The sequence below is a fragment of the Brachionichthys hirsutus genome, chromosome 4, assembly GCF_040956055.1.
Source record: "Brachionichthys hirsutus isolate HB-005 chromosome 4, CSIRO-AGI_Bhir_v1, whole genome shotgun sequence".
Lineage (NCBI taxonomy): Eukaryota > Metazoa > Chordata > Actinopteri > Lophiiformes > Brachionichthyidae > Brachionichthys > Brachionichthys hirsutus.
Window position 1 is genome coordinate 8,745,328 of NC_090900.1, and position 16,364 is coordinate 8,761,691.

The following is a 16,364-nucleotide window of genomic DNA, read 5'->3' on the forward strand; positions in this document are numbered from 1 at the left end:
GTGTGTGTGTGTGTGTTCGGCAGGTCTGCATTTCCCACAGGGCCATGCATGAGTGGGCAAGCGGCTGGTCCCAAGGGGATGGTGACAAAAGCAGTCCAATTGTTTCCACTGTGATATATTGCCAGAAAATCCCTGCGGGCAGGAAACACTTATTTAGACATCAAATTAAGGCTGAAGAATACACAAAGCAGTGCACATTACACATTATCGACAAGTCCTATGTTCTTCTGTTGACTGTGTTTACACACACACACACAGACAATAAAAGAGAAGGAAAAGTACTTACGTTTAAACAAGCTCTTGCATTCAAGATACTTATGCACACAGAGAAGAATTGGAATAATATAACTACATGATTGTAATCCTAGAAAGCAACATACTGTACAACACTGGTGTGAAAGTTTGTGTGAGGAGACCTGGGTACCATCATTGATGACAAGTTGGCATTTGAGGCAAACACCGATGTTGTCCCACCAGCGCATGTACTTTTACCGGAAGTTGAGAAGTTTTAGTGTGGATACCTCTTTTATGAAGATGTTTTATTCTTGTTTTATTGAGTCTGTTTTAACCTTCTCTTTTATTTGCTGGTTCGGGTCCCTTACTGTGAAGGACAAAAACAGGCTGAACAGCATCACAAAGAGGTGTTGCAAGATGGCGGGGGTCAGTTTTAAGGAGCTCTCTGTCCTGTATAGGGCCAGAGTAAAAAAGAAAGCACAAGCTGTCCTGGCTGACCCGACTCACCCACTGTCCTCTGAATACAGGCTGCTGCTTTCCGGTCGTCTGTACATGGTACCAAAGTGCAGGACAAACAGATTCCATAAGTAATTTATTCCTGCATCTATTGGTTTTATTAACAGCTTGTTGTGACCAGCTTCTAAGCCACTTGTGCACTTTTTATGTTTTAATTGTGTGATGACTGAATTTCTGTGTGTCTCTGCTGGCTGTGCAACAAATTGCCCCTCACGGGGATAATAAAGTTTTTCTGATTCTGATTCTGTCCTGTACTGTATGTAAAAGGTGAAGTTGGATCTGGTTTCGTTGTGTGACTCAGATGTGCTACGACGTCTGCTAAAAGAATACAAAAAATATTATATTATAAAGTATAAAGAGTCCACGCAACACAAATGCAATGACACAGTTGATTTCCTAAGGAAAGAAAATGTATTTTGTCTCAAATGTAAAATGGATGTAGGAGAGGCTCGGCATAAATGTGGGCTCTTAATGAATTGGATTTTAATTTTAAGTGATTCCTCATTTAAAACAACACAGTTGCCTCAAAAGACTTTACATTGGAATGAAAGGAAAGAATGGGAAAAGGTAGACACAAACTTCTTTCTCCTGATGAATGAAGAGCGTCTATCTTTCCTTTGGCAGTTTCAGCGTTTACATATTACTGGGGGTCTTGAAATATCAGTCAAACTGCTCTAAATCCGTTGGCAGTCTGGGCATAGCCTCCTGTTGGATATACATTTCATAGAATGTCATTAGCATCTCTGCATATTTTTAGCTTCCAGTGTGCCCCTTTGTGTGACTCAGAGTGCAAGCATGTGTGTGTGTGTGTGTGTGTGTGTGCGTGTGTGTGTGTGTGTCTTGTGATTGCCCAATTGAAGTAGTGGCCAGGCTGAGTGGGTCTATCGGGGTTCAGCTGAATCAGCACTCCACAGCGCAGAAAGAGAATTAAAGACTGGACACATTCACATGCACTCGTATGGACACACATAGACACACATAGATGCACAAAGGCACAAGCTCTGCCTGACAAGTGCATGATTACACAGACTCTAGCTCAGTCTTCACACACACCTATACGCACGAGATTAAAAAACCTTACACACACGAAAGCAACCACTATGCCACGCACGCACACACACACACGCACACGCACATTCCCCTAATGGAAATAGGATTTGATGTAGCACAAGTTATTACAGGAAAGTGGTGTGCAGTTGTTACTTCGCTTGGGTCACACTGTCCTCCTTCATGTTGAGTTTGTGTGCCACTTTATGTGTCTGTGGGTGATTGCTGTTGTTTATGATGGCTATAGCTGGGGAGTCACCATCAGAGATTGGGCAGGGGGGGGGGGTTCTCAATCCACAGTAGGTAGACCGACCTTCTGTACAGCAGAATTGGATAAACATAGATCACAACACTACATGAATCAAAACAAAAGTTACGCATGTTTCCAGGTCCTTCGTGTGCGTGTGTGTGTGTGTGTGTGTTTGTGAATACATGTCTCTATAGTGTGCATGTGTGTTTCCTGTGGGGATAATGTGGTGCAGCCTGTGGTGTGATGTGTGATGTAAACAGGGATCATCATCATAGAGAGAGCCACAAGTACATTCACACTGTATCCAGACCACCTGGGAATTGATAAACTAATACACACACACACACACACACACACAAAAAGTGTGGATAGATATACAACTGCAAAGTAGTAGAGCATGTAAAATAAATTAATATTACACATACGCGTGTGTAGGTGTGTGCGCGTGCATGCATGCATGTGCGCGAGTGCATGTATGAGAGATGTGTTTTCAGATCTACTTTGTTAAATAGCCCATGTTGCTGTCAGGAAGGGAAATAAATACAGAAAGAAAGAAGGAGAGTATGAAAGAAAGAAACCAAATGAATGGAATTGTGGGGGAAAAGTATGAGAATTTGGAAGAAATTATAATATAGGAGGTTGAAAGCAGAGAGCCAAGGGAAATAAGAAATAAGAAATGACATAAAAATGCAAATAATGAGGAGAATATAAGAAAATTGGGAAAATGGTGGAATTGAAGGAGGAAAGGAGGAGATAAATGAGGTATGATGGATACCTCGCCTGCTCAGAGGAATGGCCTTTCTTTCACCTGTTGTTTAACAACCTGTTGCTTCACAGTGGAACACATGTTCCAGAACAACCACCAAGTCTCCACCAAACAAAACAAGCAGCACACACACACACCAATTTCCTGGCTGAGTGTTGCGTTTTGGAAGACTGAAGAAAAGAGCAACTCAAAAGGGTAAAAAATTCAAGGGGAAGGGGAAGGAACAGAGAGGTAAGAGGAGAGGAGAGAAAAAGCAAAGAGGAAGATTACAGAAACACAAGGGCCAAGAAAAAATGGAACACAGCATGAAAGAATGAAAGAAAGAAAGAAAGAAGACGAGCGTAAGGGAAGGACCTGAGCACAAGGTGAAATGGATGTTAAGAGAAGAGAAGCTGTACAGAGTGACTGACAGGCAATTTGCTCATCTGCGTCAGCCATGGTGCCTTTATCAGATCACAAACTGAACATTTGTCTCCCTCATCTCTCCCTTGATTTTCTCATTCATATCTTCATCTGTTTTATCATCACATCCTCCCTCTGTTCAAATAAAAAAGACATTAAATGGCATCAGTGGATTGCTCTGGAGCATTGCAAAGAACAAACATAGTAGTTATTAAAACATTCTTGTTCTTCTTCTCCCCTCTGACTCCACTTATCTCATCTCTATTTCTCTACCTTTTTGTTGTTTATTCATAATTTGCAATTTCCTCCCAAACCAAAATAATTACTGTCATCTACCTATAATTGTGCTTCGCTCCAAACTGCACCATCGTGTATTTCGTTATTTAAATAACGGTTTAAGAAACATTGAGTCTTTTTTATTTATTTAAACGTGGAATAATGGTTTGTGTGTGCGTGCGTGTGTGTCCTTATCTTCATTTAGAGCCACTTTTCTGGATGCATGATCTTGAAAGACCAATACCTTTGAAGAACATACATGACAATAGTTTGTTTGGTCAGTATATATATATATATATACGGGTTTTAAATAATCATGATTAGAAATAATTACTGCCCTAGCTAAGAGTGTTTTGCAATAAAGTCACATGTTCCAGCGGCCTTGCAAGAAAAAATATGTCGTTTGAAAGCATGATGTTGTGTCAGCTCAAATATCCAAGACAGTTTTAAGTTGTGTTTGATCTTATATTTGGCTTGACTTGCAAAACTTTAAATGTGCCTTGATTAAAACTGCAGGCTTTCTCGGATGCAGATTGTTTTTATTTTATTTAGTCATTCACAGAGATAAAGTGAAGTACTTGCATGTTATCTAGTAACTGGTAACTAACTTTTCTGGTGGCAAAATATACACAAATATTCTGTTTCAAATTGCTGCTACCGTTTCAACAAGCATGCTTGGAGTCTGAAGTCGGTCAGCCTGAAAAAAAATATTATAATTGTATTCTGTTAGGCGAAATCAAAGACACACACACACACACACACACACACACACCCCTTGACATTGACGTCCCTGAAATAGGACACAGTTCACTTAGCTGTAACAGTAATCAGCCATGAGCTTCTCTCCCTGTGGTTCCTTCCATCTCCCCTAACCCCACCCATTTAGATTCTGGGGCAGGACTCATTTGTGTGTACTTGTACTTTATGTGCAAAAGTGTGTGTGTGTGTGTGTGTGTGTGTGTGTGTGTGTGTGTGTGTGTGTGTGTGTAGGTGTGTGTAATAATAAGTGTGTGTGTGTGTCTTGGACTTTGTATGCATGCTAAACTTGAAATCTCTTTTCTGCCTCTTCATATTTTCCCTTTAAATCACTTACCGGTAGTCACTCTGTGACATTGTAATGAAGTGGCAGTTACCCCCCCCCCCCATGCTGCTAATTCAATTTAAAAAAGCAAGATGCCATCTCTCCAATTAGGCTTTCCAATTACCACTCAACTCGCTGTCCGAATGTGCGTTGTCCCCCATTTGATGAAGGTTTTTCTTTGTGCAGGATGTTGAATTGAAATGGAGTTGCAGCCTCAGTGATAAGACCTGCTCATCATCATCATCGTAAAAAGAGAGAACAATATTAAATGTAAAATGTTCACTGCTCACGCATTCTAATAGTTCTTGTTCTCTTTCTGTTTGGGTAGCAATGCTTGGTTTGGTTCCATTTTGTTCTGTGGAAGGGCATCATCACAGACAACTAAACATCAAAAGAGCATTGAAATTACTTGACCAAAAATAATATACATACATTTATTTTTACAAGATATAATTTACTAATATCTGGAAAGAAGAACTCAGGTGGATGAAATTCATCGTCCAACCTGTGCTATATCCTGCAAATCTCTTGGTCTGACTGACTTCAATCATCATCATCTGAACAGGAACTTTTCCTACACACCTCTCATCTCAAAGCTTCATTATAGGAGTTTGTCTATGTCAATGTTTCTATTTTTCTAAGCTTCGAGCACTTTGTTAATGGCAATATATAAAATGAGTAATTCATCTTTATGCAAAAAGTGGAGCAAGCTCATGCTAAGGTAAAGGCGGCTGATCAATAGGGAGTCAGAGAAGAAGCCAGAAGCAGGTGCAGAGATGATTACAATCTGGCACAGTCGCAAGACGATGAGTCATCGAAACATTTGTGAGGCGAGGAGGAAGCGGAAGCGGAGGGCAGGACCACATCATCAGCTCCTCTCTCCATCTCTATCTCGCTCCATCTCACTCATGACTTTGACAAAAGGCATCCAGATTAAGAGAAACAGCACTAATTAAAACCTTTGTATAAAACTGAATCTAATTGAGCAGGCGGATTAAGTGGCTTTTCAGATGTTTGCCAGGCCATCAATGTGCCAGAGCTACAACAAGAGGTAAAAAATGATGGAAAATGAGCTTCGTAAAGCACAAGCCAACTAAATAAAAAGTTATTTCATTAAAACTTGCTGGGTACAGACAGACCTGCAGATAACTGCCATATCTGATGTTCTTCTTTCTGCTCTGCTCCTATTCTGTTTTACTTTTCTGAGCAGCTTTGTATCTTAACTGTTTCTATAAAATTGATAAGAATTGCTGTACGTCTTGCAAAGTTAATGTGATCTAATTAAAATGTAAAGAAAGTATGTGAGATGATTTAACTGCTTAGCTGTGCATCCGCAACCGTTTAATTCCCCTTGAGGCATTTATCAGATCTCCTGAACACGACTGCTTATGAAACTTTTTTCTCCACCTGCAGATTCAGAGCTGAAATTCCAATGCAGAGAGAGAGGGAGCGAGAGCGAGAGACAGAGAGAGAGAGAGAGAGAGGATATTTTTAATTAGTTTTCTTTGGTAATATGAGGCACTTATAATCATATACTGTACATTTATTGATATATTATGAAGAATAATGAAGTAAAAATGAAAATGTATGAATATCATTTGTTATGCATGGAATCCACTCTACATATTAATGAGTAGCATCAATGATAACTGTAATGATTATCAGCCCACTGTGAAAAGTATAGAACAAGCAATCCACAGATTAGAGGCTTTAACGTCTGCTGGACCCACCTATGGTAAAACTCGATTCCCCCTTTGAGAGCCTTCACAATATGGTGCTGCAGGATCTCGTCTCACACCGAATCGGAGCGTCCACCAGATGGCATCGATCTGTTTATGAATAACACAGCAGATGGAGAGAGAAGCACTCAAGAGGCAGAAAACAGCAGAGATTAACCGATTGAAAGGAGGGCACCAAAACTGAGCAAAGGAAATAAAGTGCATGTGAAGAGAAGAGGGTCGGTAGAGGATCATGTGATGTTTAGTTCCAGGCTCCCCTGTGGAAGCCAAACAGGAACAAATGTAACTCTTACAAGGTTCCGGCTATATTTACAAAAACGTAGTGTTGCAATTTCACCAAAACGTTCACTAATATTTTATGTTTAAATTATTGGGTCCTTTGCGGAGAGCCTGGCCGAGAGTAAACTGGTGAGCCCTGTCTCTCTTTTGGCATGTTTGCTGAGTCCAAGGATAAAAGTCGAACATTGAGTGCTGAGTTTTGTGTGAGCGTGTGTGAATGTGTGTATGTGTGTGTGTGTGTATGTGTGTGAGGGCAGCTGTTGGAAGTTTAGTTTGGGAGTCGGGGAGCTAGCCCTGGTTCTGAACAGCTGAGCTCTGCACGATTGTCTTTTGGCACATATGAGCAAAAGTGCATGTACAATAAATATTTGTCTTTCTTTTTAGAACTGATCAAGTCAATGATATGTTATGCCTTCATGAGCAAAAATAAAATTATCCAATTCAAAATCTGTCAGACATTTCATAAATACATGTGTCAGTAATATTTATATCTATCTAGCTATAGCTATCTGCACCACTTCTCAGCGCCTCCTGATCCATCAGGAGAACAGCTGGTCTGCTCTAAAAGATTTTACACAACAGAGAGTGAGTGTTTGCTGATAGAATGTGTAGGAAAACACAAATCATTAATGAACTTAATATCTTGATGTATAAATCATTGATGAAGTTAGGCTGCTGTCCCCTCTGCATGAATTAGCCAGACACATATTGTTTCTCCTCCTAGGGAATAGGAATAAATACAATTTATATTTTCCTTATTGATAATTCGTGTTTGCATCCATCCCCTATTAATAAGAATGATAATTTGTAGATATTGCAAGCCCATTAACTATTCCCTTCCTCAGTTGATTCTTCACATTTATGGGACAGAGGACTAGGAGAAATCATGAGCAGACGGTCAATCCTCCAAAAATCAAACACCTGCACATTACCGATGTGAGTGGAGCTGGTAGGAGAGAATTGAAATAGGTACACGCATATACCTGCTTTTTAATGGGAGTGGGAGATGACTCCCTGATTGCATTAATTATCATTTAATTCATGCTATGACCAAAACAACCGCTTCACATTTTGAATGTTAACTTACTTTCAGATTATACTGCGCTTTACCAGATAAGTAGAGTTGCACATGCAGTAAATGAACTTGTGTCATGGCATGGATGATTGAAAGATATTTCCTATGCAACACTTTGAAAGCACAATGAGCGCCCACTGTTGCCGCTGCTCTTTTTTACCTTCCACAAGGCTCTTTCATGTGGTTGCTCATTATCTGAAGTGCCACAATGAGGCCAGATTTCAAGTGCCTTGGATATGATGTCCTCCGCAGGTAAGCGGGCTTGAGAGGCTGTCTCGTCTCAGAAGCATGCTGAGTTGCATACAACTCATCTGGACCGCTCATAACACGAGCTGCAGGAGTTTGGGATGACTAATACTGTCACACTGAGAGAGAGAGAAAGTCAGGCAGGGAGCAGAGGTGTGTGTACTAGTATGTGCAGTACGACGTGCCTCGGCGGTTGATCAATACATAGAGTTGAAGCAAGAAGCATTATCATCTGAGTGCATTTTCACACGTGTTTGTGCACAGATATGATCACAATCTTTGGCTTTATGGAATTTCTTATTTGTCAGAGCATAAATTGTCTAATATTGATATATCAACAATGCTTCAAACATTCTCTGTGTGTGTCTGTGTGTAGGTGTGTGTGCGCAGGTGTGTGTGTGTGGATATTTAATATAATCATGCTGTGGTCGTCATGCACACAGGAAACGCATGCAGAGAAAACATACAAAGGAGTGTGTTGAATAAATAAAATGCTGCTGTGCGCACTTTGCACATTCTGCAAGTCAGTGTGTTTCTTATTTTGTTTTTTAACACCGCTAAGATCAATTTGTGCGTGTTGTGTGAATATATTTATTTTGTAGAAAGTTTTTCTATTTTTATTTGCCTTTTCCTCTCTTGCTGTTTGGATGTAGACAAAGTAAAAAAAAAAAAAAAGAACAAATCTCTTCACCTGTTTGCCTTAGAGAAATCTCTGGTGTTTAACCGTTACAGGTTACTGATTTTCATTCTGTTTACAATCAGTTTTGTTTGCCCTCTGGCCTCTGGTGTGCTGCAGTAAAGTTCAAAGGGGCATAAATTGGAATTGAAGCACTGCTGGTAGCCTTCAGTTTAAGTTGCTGCTCTGTTGTATAGCCAGCATCACAGTTTTACCGTAGGTGTTCGGTCTTGCTTCATCACTGATCCGTCCAGAACTGTGTTGTCATTCTCCTCCACAAACTGGATGGAAAATCAGTTCGGACAGGACAAGTGTGAGGTCAAAGTTTGTCATGCCTCACAAGATTTTTTTTTTTTATTGTTGTGACAGGTACAGGCTTATTATGGGTGCCAGTGGGTCTCCAGTGACGCTGCAGCCGTCAGCTGGAACCTGTTTCTGATGTGCAGTAGGTGGATGTGTGGACAGTTGGTCCATTATTGTGTCTCTCGCCACAAAATGCTGGTATATAGACACCCAATATTCACGGGGGGAAATTCTCTGATATAGGAAGTTAATTTAAATATTTTGTCAAATATTTTTTTTCAAACTATTACCCATAAAATGGACCCTGAGTAGTTTGGAATTACTTACTTCAGACTTAATATTATATATAACCAATAGTTTAACAGATTACAACATAAAATCCCTTGTTAGCGTAACACACACCATACTGACACAGGGATGAGATGCTGCTTCATTTCATGTGTAAATTAGGCAATCTAAATGCAGTGGGGACAGAATGAGAGGCTTCTTCTGTTGTACTTTTTTAGTAGAATGTATACAAAAGGCCTCATCACTTTCATCTAATGGCCTTTTTCCAACCAACAAAAGGCTACTCACAGTTTTTCTCTCTGATTTTGACAATATGTTTTCTGTAAAAAAATAATAATAATAAAAAAAAGAGAGAACAAAATCACACACACACAGACCAGTTAGCTTTTAAACCACTGATATTTTAGAAAAATGAGTTTGGTTTGTTGAAGCAATTTTATGTCTGAGAATGTTATGGAAATAAAAATGTCACATGAAGGGTCACCTTTCAAAATGTCACAGCTGTTTGTATGAAGCCAGAAAAAACTTTAAAAAAGAAAACTCTGAAGGGGAAAAAAGTGATTTTAGACAAAGAGTAAGAAAGAAATGCATTAAACCAGAATAAACTGTTGTAACATTTATTTAACATAGGAAATCATCTGAAAGCAGAATGACATTCGACTTTAATTGTTGCTTTCAGTGATGAGTTAAAAGGAAAACTCTTCAGAACCTGCTGGATGGACTTCACCTGAAAAGAACTGACCACAGTAAAGCTCTGGAATCTCTCATGTGATTGAATCCCCCTACGTCATTGTTATTGCTTCTGAGGTGTCCTAGAGATTTCAATACTCTGTCCAGAGCTGGTCTTACGTGATTGCGTTCTGTTTAAAACAACTACAGTTATGTATGTCTGCTATTCCCGCACACTCCAGCTGCGCTATACATAGAGCTCAGTTGATATCCTTATTGAACAGTTGCACATTGTCCACCCTAGAAGAGAAACAACCTACATTCATTCATTCATTTTATTAACTTGGGGTGATTAATAGATTCATTTTAAAAAGATTCTGCTTCCACAAGAAGGGAAATTTACCACAGCAGACAATGAAACGTGTCTAGATCCTGATCCACACAAAATTATGATGATATGAAGTATTGCAAACTTTGTTTTTCACAATAAATTTAGATAAATAGTTGTGGACAATATTTATAATAGATTGTACATTATATTTAAAATGTGAATTTTGGAAGGAAATATTTTACAGTTAACTTTTTATTAAACTCTGTTGAGCCTCATTCCCTATTGGAGAGGACTCACAAACAGCGGTGAAGGACAAATGATGCTTGGATGATTTTAATGCCTAACTAATTGTTACTGCCCTGCGATGAACTGGCGGCTTGTCCGGGGTGTACCCTGCCTCTCACCTGTAGAAAGCTGGGATAAGCTCCAGCAACACCCGCAGCCCAGATTTTCAGATTAGCAGTTAAGAAGATGAATGAATGAATGAATGAATTGCTACTACCAAATGTGAAAGTTCTTTATGTCCTGGAGGAGAGGGTTATTGCTTCACAATGACATAGACCAACGAGTCTGCCGACAGGCCTCACAAGAATCTAAATCTGTTTGTTCCAGCCGTGTACAGTGAGACTCCTTTTAACCCCTGTACGTTAAATCCATATCAGTGAAACCGAGCTCATTTTTCATAAACATCCACAACATTATTCCTAAATAAATTTCACGTAAATAGATTTGTCTCTACATTTCAACAGCCATTATTTTGTTTATATGTCCCTAAGCTATTGAATTTATCCTTTCGTGTTCCCTTTGTGAAATTTCTTCCTTGTTTTATCGGCAACGATAGCAATTAAATTATTTATCATAAGCAGTAGTTTAAATGAGGCAATTGTCGTTCAGTGCTGTGTTGCTGCCAGGTCACCAGCGTAATTACCAGGCACAGCAGGGAGCATTGATTCACTTTGAAACACTTTGGAAGAAATGTGCATTCCAGTAAAATTGAGCCACCTACAGTGTTTGAGGAAATTGTCATTAAGTGTTCATCGAAAAAGATATAAGGGCTTCAACATGTGCCTGCCGGGAAAATGTAATTTAGAAAGGCTGATAAGTTTCCGTTATAGATGTTTGAAAGCCCATAGGAGCTAGTGAGAAAAATGTAGTCAGAAAAAGTGAGTGTAGTGAGTCTGGCAGAGAGTGAGACAAGGACAAATAAACAAGGTAGAACAGAGGAAGTTGGGACTATATTAGAAATAATCAAATACAAGAGGAAACAAAATTATACTCCCCTACAAGCTGCTTCCTCTCTCTGCACTACACTCCCAGAATGATGAGACATTGCCTTGAAATTCAGCAAAGCTAGCCCGTGAGCATTTTTATTATAAACTAGTGTTAAACACTCAAAATGACAAACAAATATTAGAAGTTTTTCTCACAATTATTCTTGAAATCTTTTCGTAAAACTCCGAAATAACTAAAGTTTTAAATTCCTTCTCATTACTGCGATGTTGGCTTCTCAACCAGGATGTAAATATGTATGGTAAATGGTTCAAAATTATATCAATAATTCTGTTTTCCACCAACCTATGACAGGATTTGGATAAATATCCAACAGACTCAACGAAAACAACTTTGGACTTCAAATGATGTTCTAGTACGTAGATCACACATTTGCGATGCAATGGATGAAAGAATTTTGGATGATAGTTCATCGTAAAGCAAGTTTAATGCAGTCACGTGTGTGTGCCCGCATACGCGTATGTGTGCGTGTGTGTGGGTGTGTGTGTGTGTGTGTTTCTAAGTGAGTGCTTCGCTTTCCTACCTGTCACCATAGTGTTACAACTCAGTGGCTGACTGATTGTGTGCTCTGATTGGCTCCCAGTGGCCAGGATGTGGGACATTAGCTTTGTGATTGGAGGAAAGACAGAAAATATATTTTTTCCTGGCACATTTCAGCTAAATGTCACATTAAAAGCATCAACTGGAGCAAAGGAAAAACAATTTTCTCTTTTAGGGTCACTTAAATGGGCCTGGCTTTGACCAAAGAGCTACTTTCTGAGGAGCTAGGAATGAAACTATGAATATTTGCATCATCCTGGGGTTTAACACTTGTTTGGATCTGGATCCCAACATCTAAGACCAACAAATGGTGCATACACAAATCATTGCTTCTTGAGCCATGTAATGTCCAAATATCAACTGCAATTCGCAAAATCCTGGCATCTTGTGGGCATCTGCATAGCGTGACATCACTCACAATTACTAATACTAATGACCCTATTCGTAAAAGAGATTAGTTGCAAATGAACTAATCTCTCGTGAGTTGCATCTTGCTGCAGGGAGTGGGGGGGGGGGGACTGGGTGAATTAGTAAGCATTTATGATGATGGAGAGCAACTGACAGTTAGTTATGTAGCGAGAGAGATTCAAAGTTGTGTTTACCCGACTGTTTTATGTCTTCGCTGCATGTCTTCCTGCTTCATCGGGAGAACTTTTGAAAGTCTTAAATGAGTTTGGAGCTCTGGGCACCTCTGATTGATGTGATGTGAGTTAAGGTTGCAACTTTTAAGATGCAAAGTCATCAGTGTAATCAATGCAGTTAGTCTCAACTAGCCACGGCTATGGTTTCATTCAGGTGCACATGGAAACTATGAAAGCATTGTAGATGTTGGGAGTTGGAGCTCAGTTTTGAACACATACTCTCATAAAAAAAGAACAAAGAAAGAAAAAAGACAGGCTAGAACTGTTGTAATATCAATTCTTCCAGATTCCCCATACAATACAATATATGTGACATTATTTATTAGTAAATGCATAGTACTTATTTTAATTCTAGGGCATCTTGTTGGAAGAAATTTAGGAATAACTCAGGTTAGTTAGTACTTGTCATTCATTCGTTCATTCAGTCATTCAGTCATTCAGTCATTCGTGTAATTATTTATCACTGAGTTCAATTTCACGAATAAGAAAAAAAATATTTAATACCGTGATAATGTGAAGAAACACTTTTACCTGTGATCGCAATTTCTCAAAACGCAAGTTGAGTGGAAATGTATCGGTTGGAAATCATAAATTCAGTAAGGCAAGACATTTTTTTGAGGTTTTAATTGCAGAGAATCGAATCACAAAACTCAGAACTACTACAGTCCTAAATGGAGGTGATTCTGTTGTGCTTGAAGTAGTTAGTATTAAAAGGTTAGAAGTACAGTAACAGTACAGCAATACTGATTTGATGACACAAAAAGATGAGTTGCTGATTGTTTAACTTCACATGTTTGGGGATGAATAAATCCATCCAAGTCATGCATTGCTCTCACTAGAATTAATTTTCACTGAAAGATGCCTAGAGGCTGGATGACAGCTTGAGTAACACACACACTGAGTGTTTAGCAGTGTGGCTCACACTATCAGACCATGTGGTTGGGTGTTAATCACACCTATGGCCATTAGCACTTCAGTGCAAGGGCCCATCAGCACGCTTGTCGACGTGCGTACAGGCACACACACACACACACACAGTGGAGAGAGTAGACGTGCAGGGTGTGATGGAAGCCTGGATGGATAAAAAAAGAAAAGACAGAGTGGTGAATTCAATCTTCAGTCCTGACTCTGATAGTCATATTCTTCATTATAGGAAAAAAAATATTTCTAATAATATTTTGAATACGTATACATACATATATATATCCACATGAAGTTAAAGTAGAGCAATGTGCTTTAAGTCTTCGTCAGAACTAAAGACAGTGACTCAATGCACACCACTGTCATCTTGTTAGCTTGCATTATGACAGAGAAGAGTTATGGCTTTGAAATGTGCTGTACTGCTGTGCAGCTGCTATGAAACCTATATTTGCATTAACGTGAACGACGCGCTGCTCTCCGTCAGCTCAGTGTCAGTGCAGTTCTCTGATGTCCTCCTGACTTCACAGCCAGGATTTGTGCAGAATGTCCTGAATGAGCTGCCTGCCCCATTTCACAGGCAGGCTTTTGTTTCAGCCGTAAGGTTCCTTTCAACACAATCGTATTCCAGCGTTAATAGAGCATCAACAGACCTGAGACCAGCTGACCAGCAATTAGTGTAATTAATGTCGGTGACTCAGGAATCATGCCATGTTTTTACCTGAATAATCAATTGAGTTTTAATTTTACCTTTTTGTATTTGAAACAGGAGCCATTAAATATAACACAGTAACAGTAATATGAATAATTGTATAACAGAGTTTAGTCTTTGGCCCTAGGACCCCGGTAAGAAGTACACCACTCTAACACAGGAAAGTAATAACGCTCACACAATCCTCCTCACTGGTGGTGCAGAGGAGTGGAGCTCAATGTTAGGATGAGAGAATATTTCAAACCTGACATCCTGCCACTGATTGGCTATCACCAGAACATGACAGGTTGCGGTTGGATAAATGGATAACGAGGTGCAGAAGCCAAACATGGGTAGAAAAGTGCTGGCAATATAAAGAGCATATAAACTTCATAAGTATTGAAGATATCAAATTAGGATTTCAGTGCACTGGTGGAAATTGTGATGCAGATTTTAGAATTCTTTTTTTTCTGTTTTCTCTATGCAAAATGGACATTAATTAAAGAAGAGAGAAAAAAAAGGTCAGTCATCAATCAAGATCTAGCTAAGTTGGAGCTAACTGCTTATTGAGACTGAAGTTATGAAGAAATGATGAGTAAAGCTTGAAGCAACATCTGTCACCGTCTGCATAATTGCTCAAATCCAAATAAAGCTACAACTAAATAGTGCAAAAAGCTGTTTCAATAATAAAAATGAGCCTTAATATTATTATGCATTTTTGTGCTTGTTTGGGTTATTTTGAAGGACTTCTTGCCTGCATGAGATCCTGTAACATCCTATAAGCTCTAAATAATGAAAGTTATCCATGGATGAGCTTTACAAAAATCAAATCTCAGCAGAATCACCTGCTGTCTGTGTCTATTACAGCAGTTTCTTTTCTGCTGTGTAGCAGATCCCTGCTGGCCAGCTGGAATTTACATTGATTCTGTATGAGGAATTGTCACCTTTGTTTTATTGTCCGGGAAATGCCTTCGTTAAATCAGGACGGTATGCTTAAAGCAGCCACAGTGAAACATAAAAACAGATGCACCATATTTGGCTTCTCAATGTCAATGAAAGGAAAGGATCGGAATAAAAGAGATACATTTATGTGTAAAACAATTATTTACCGTAATCAAAAAAAGAGCAATCAGGCAAGTCACCGAGCTTCAAAAGTGATACATAAAAAAAAAAAAAAAAAGATTTTCGAGTGTTGGAGAGGAAGGGCACAGCCAATCCAGATTGAAATCTGTTTGTATTAACAATGTCACTTTGACTTCAAATATTTGAAGTACTTCAGAGGTGCCTGATTCATCTCAGCAGACTGGAACAGTCTCGAGTGCACATTACTGGTGAGATTAAGGTAAATCAAGCGCTTTGGTTTCTGCTGTGTTTGCTGTAGGATTGAGTGGCAGAGAAGGAAGGGAGATTTCTGTCTTGTTCAAGATTTAAAATACTGTGTGTGTGTTCAATGGTACACTTTCAGTGTAATCATTCTATATATGATCAGCACTCTCCATGTTGTGCGTATTTCTCACCATTCTCACCCTGCTTTATTCCTTTGAAAAGTAAACCCCAACGCCGTGAAATAATCTTTGAAAATTGACCTGTTTTGGATATGGAGGACCTCTGTAAAGCCAGCCTCCCCTCACCCACGACTGAAAAAGAGGCAGCTGAACTAAATGGCAAATCCACATTCCTCTAACTTTTCATCGTGTTGAGACGAGATTTCACACCTAAACGATACCGGGGTCTTTCATATACATTTACAGTAGTAAAAGCTTGTGATTGGTCTCACAGTGTCCAGTACATGAATGCAATTCTTTCACCTCACCTCCCAGTGTAGTTCCTCTGGGGGGGGGACACAAAAACGTGTGTGTGTGGGCCTGTCAACATATCGGTGAGCCGAAGCCCTCTACTGCCCTCAAGTGGACAAAGATACTGACATGATCCACCTAAGAGTGGAGTACACACAATGGTGTGTGTGTGTGTGTTAGTGTGTTATTTAAACTAGAGATTAGCAGATAGAGGGAGCAGCAGAGCAAAATGAACAAATATATATACTTCTGTGGAGAGCTGGAGGTGGTTGAGGTGTACATTACAAACAACTAGAGTTTCAGTCTCAGA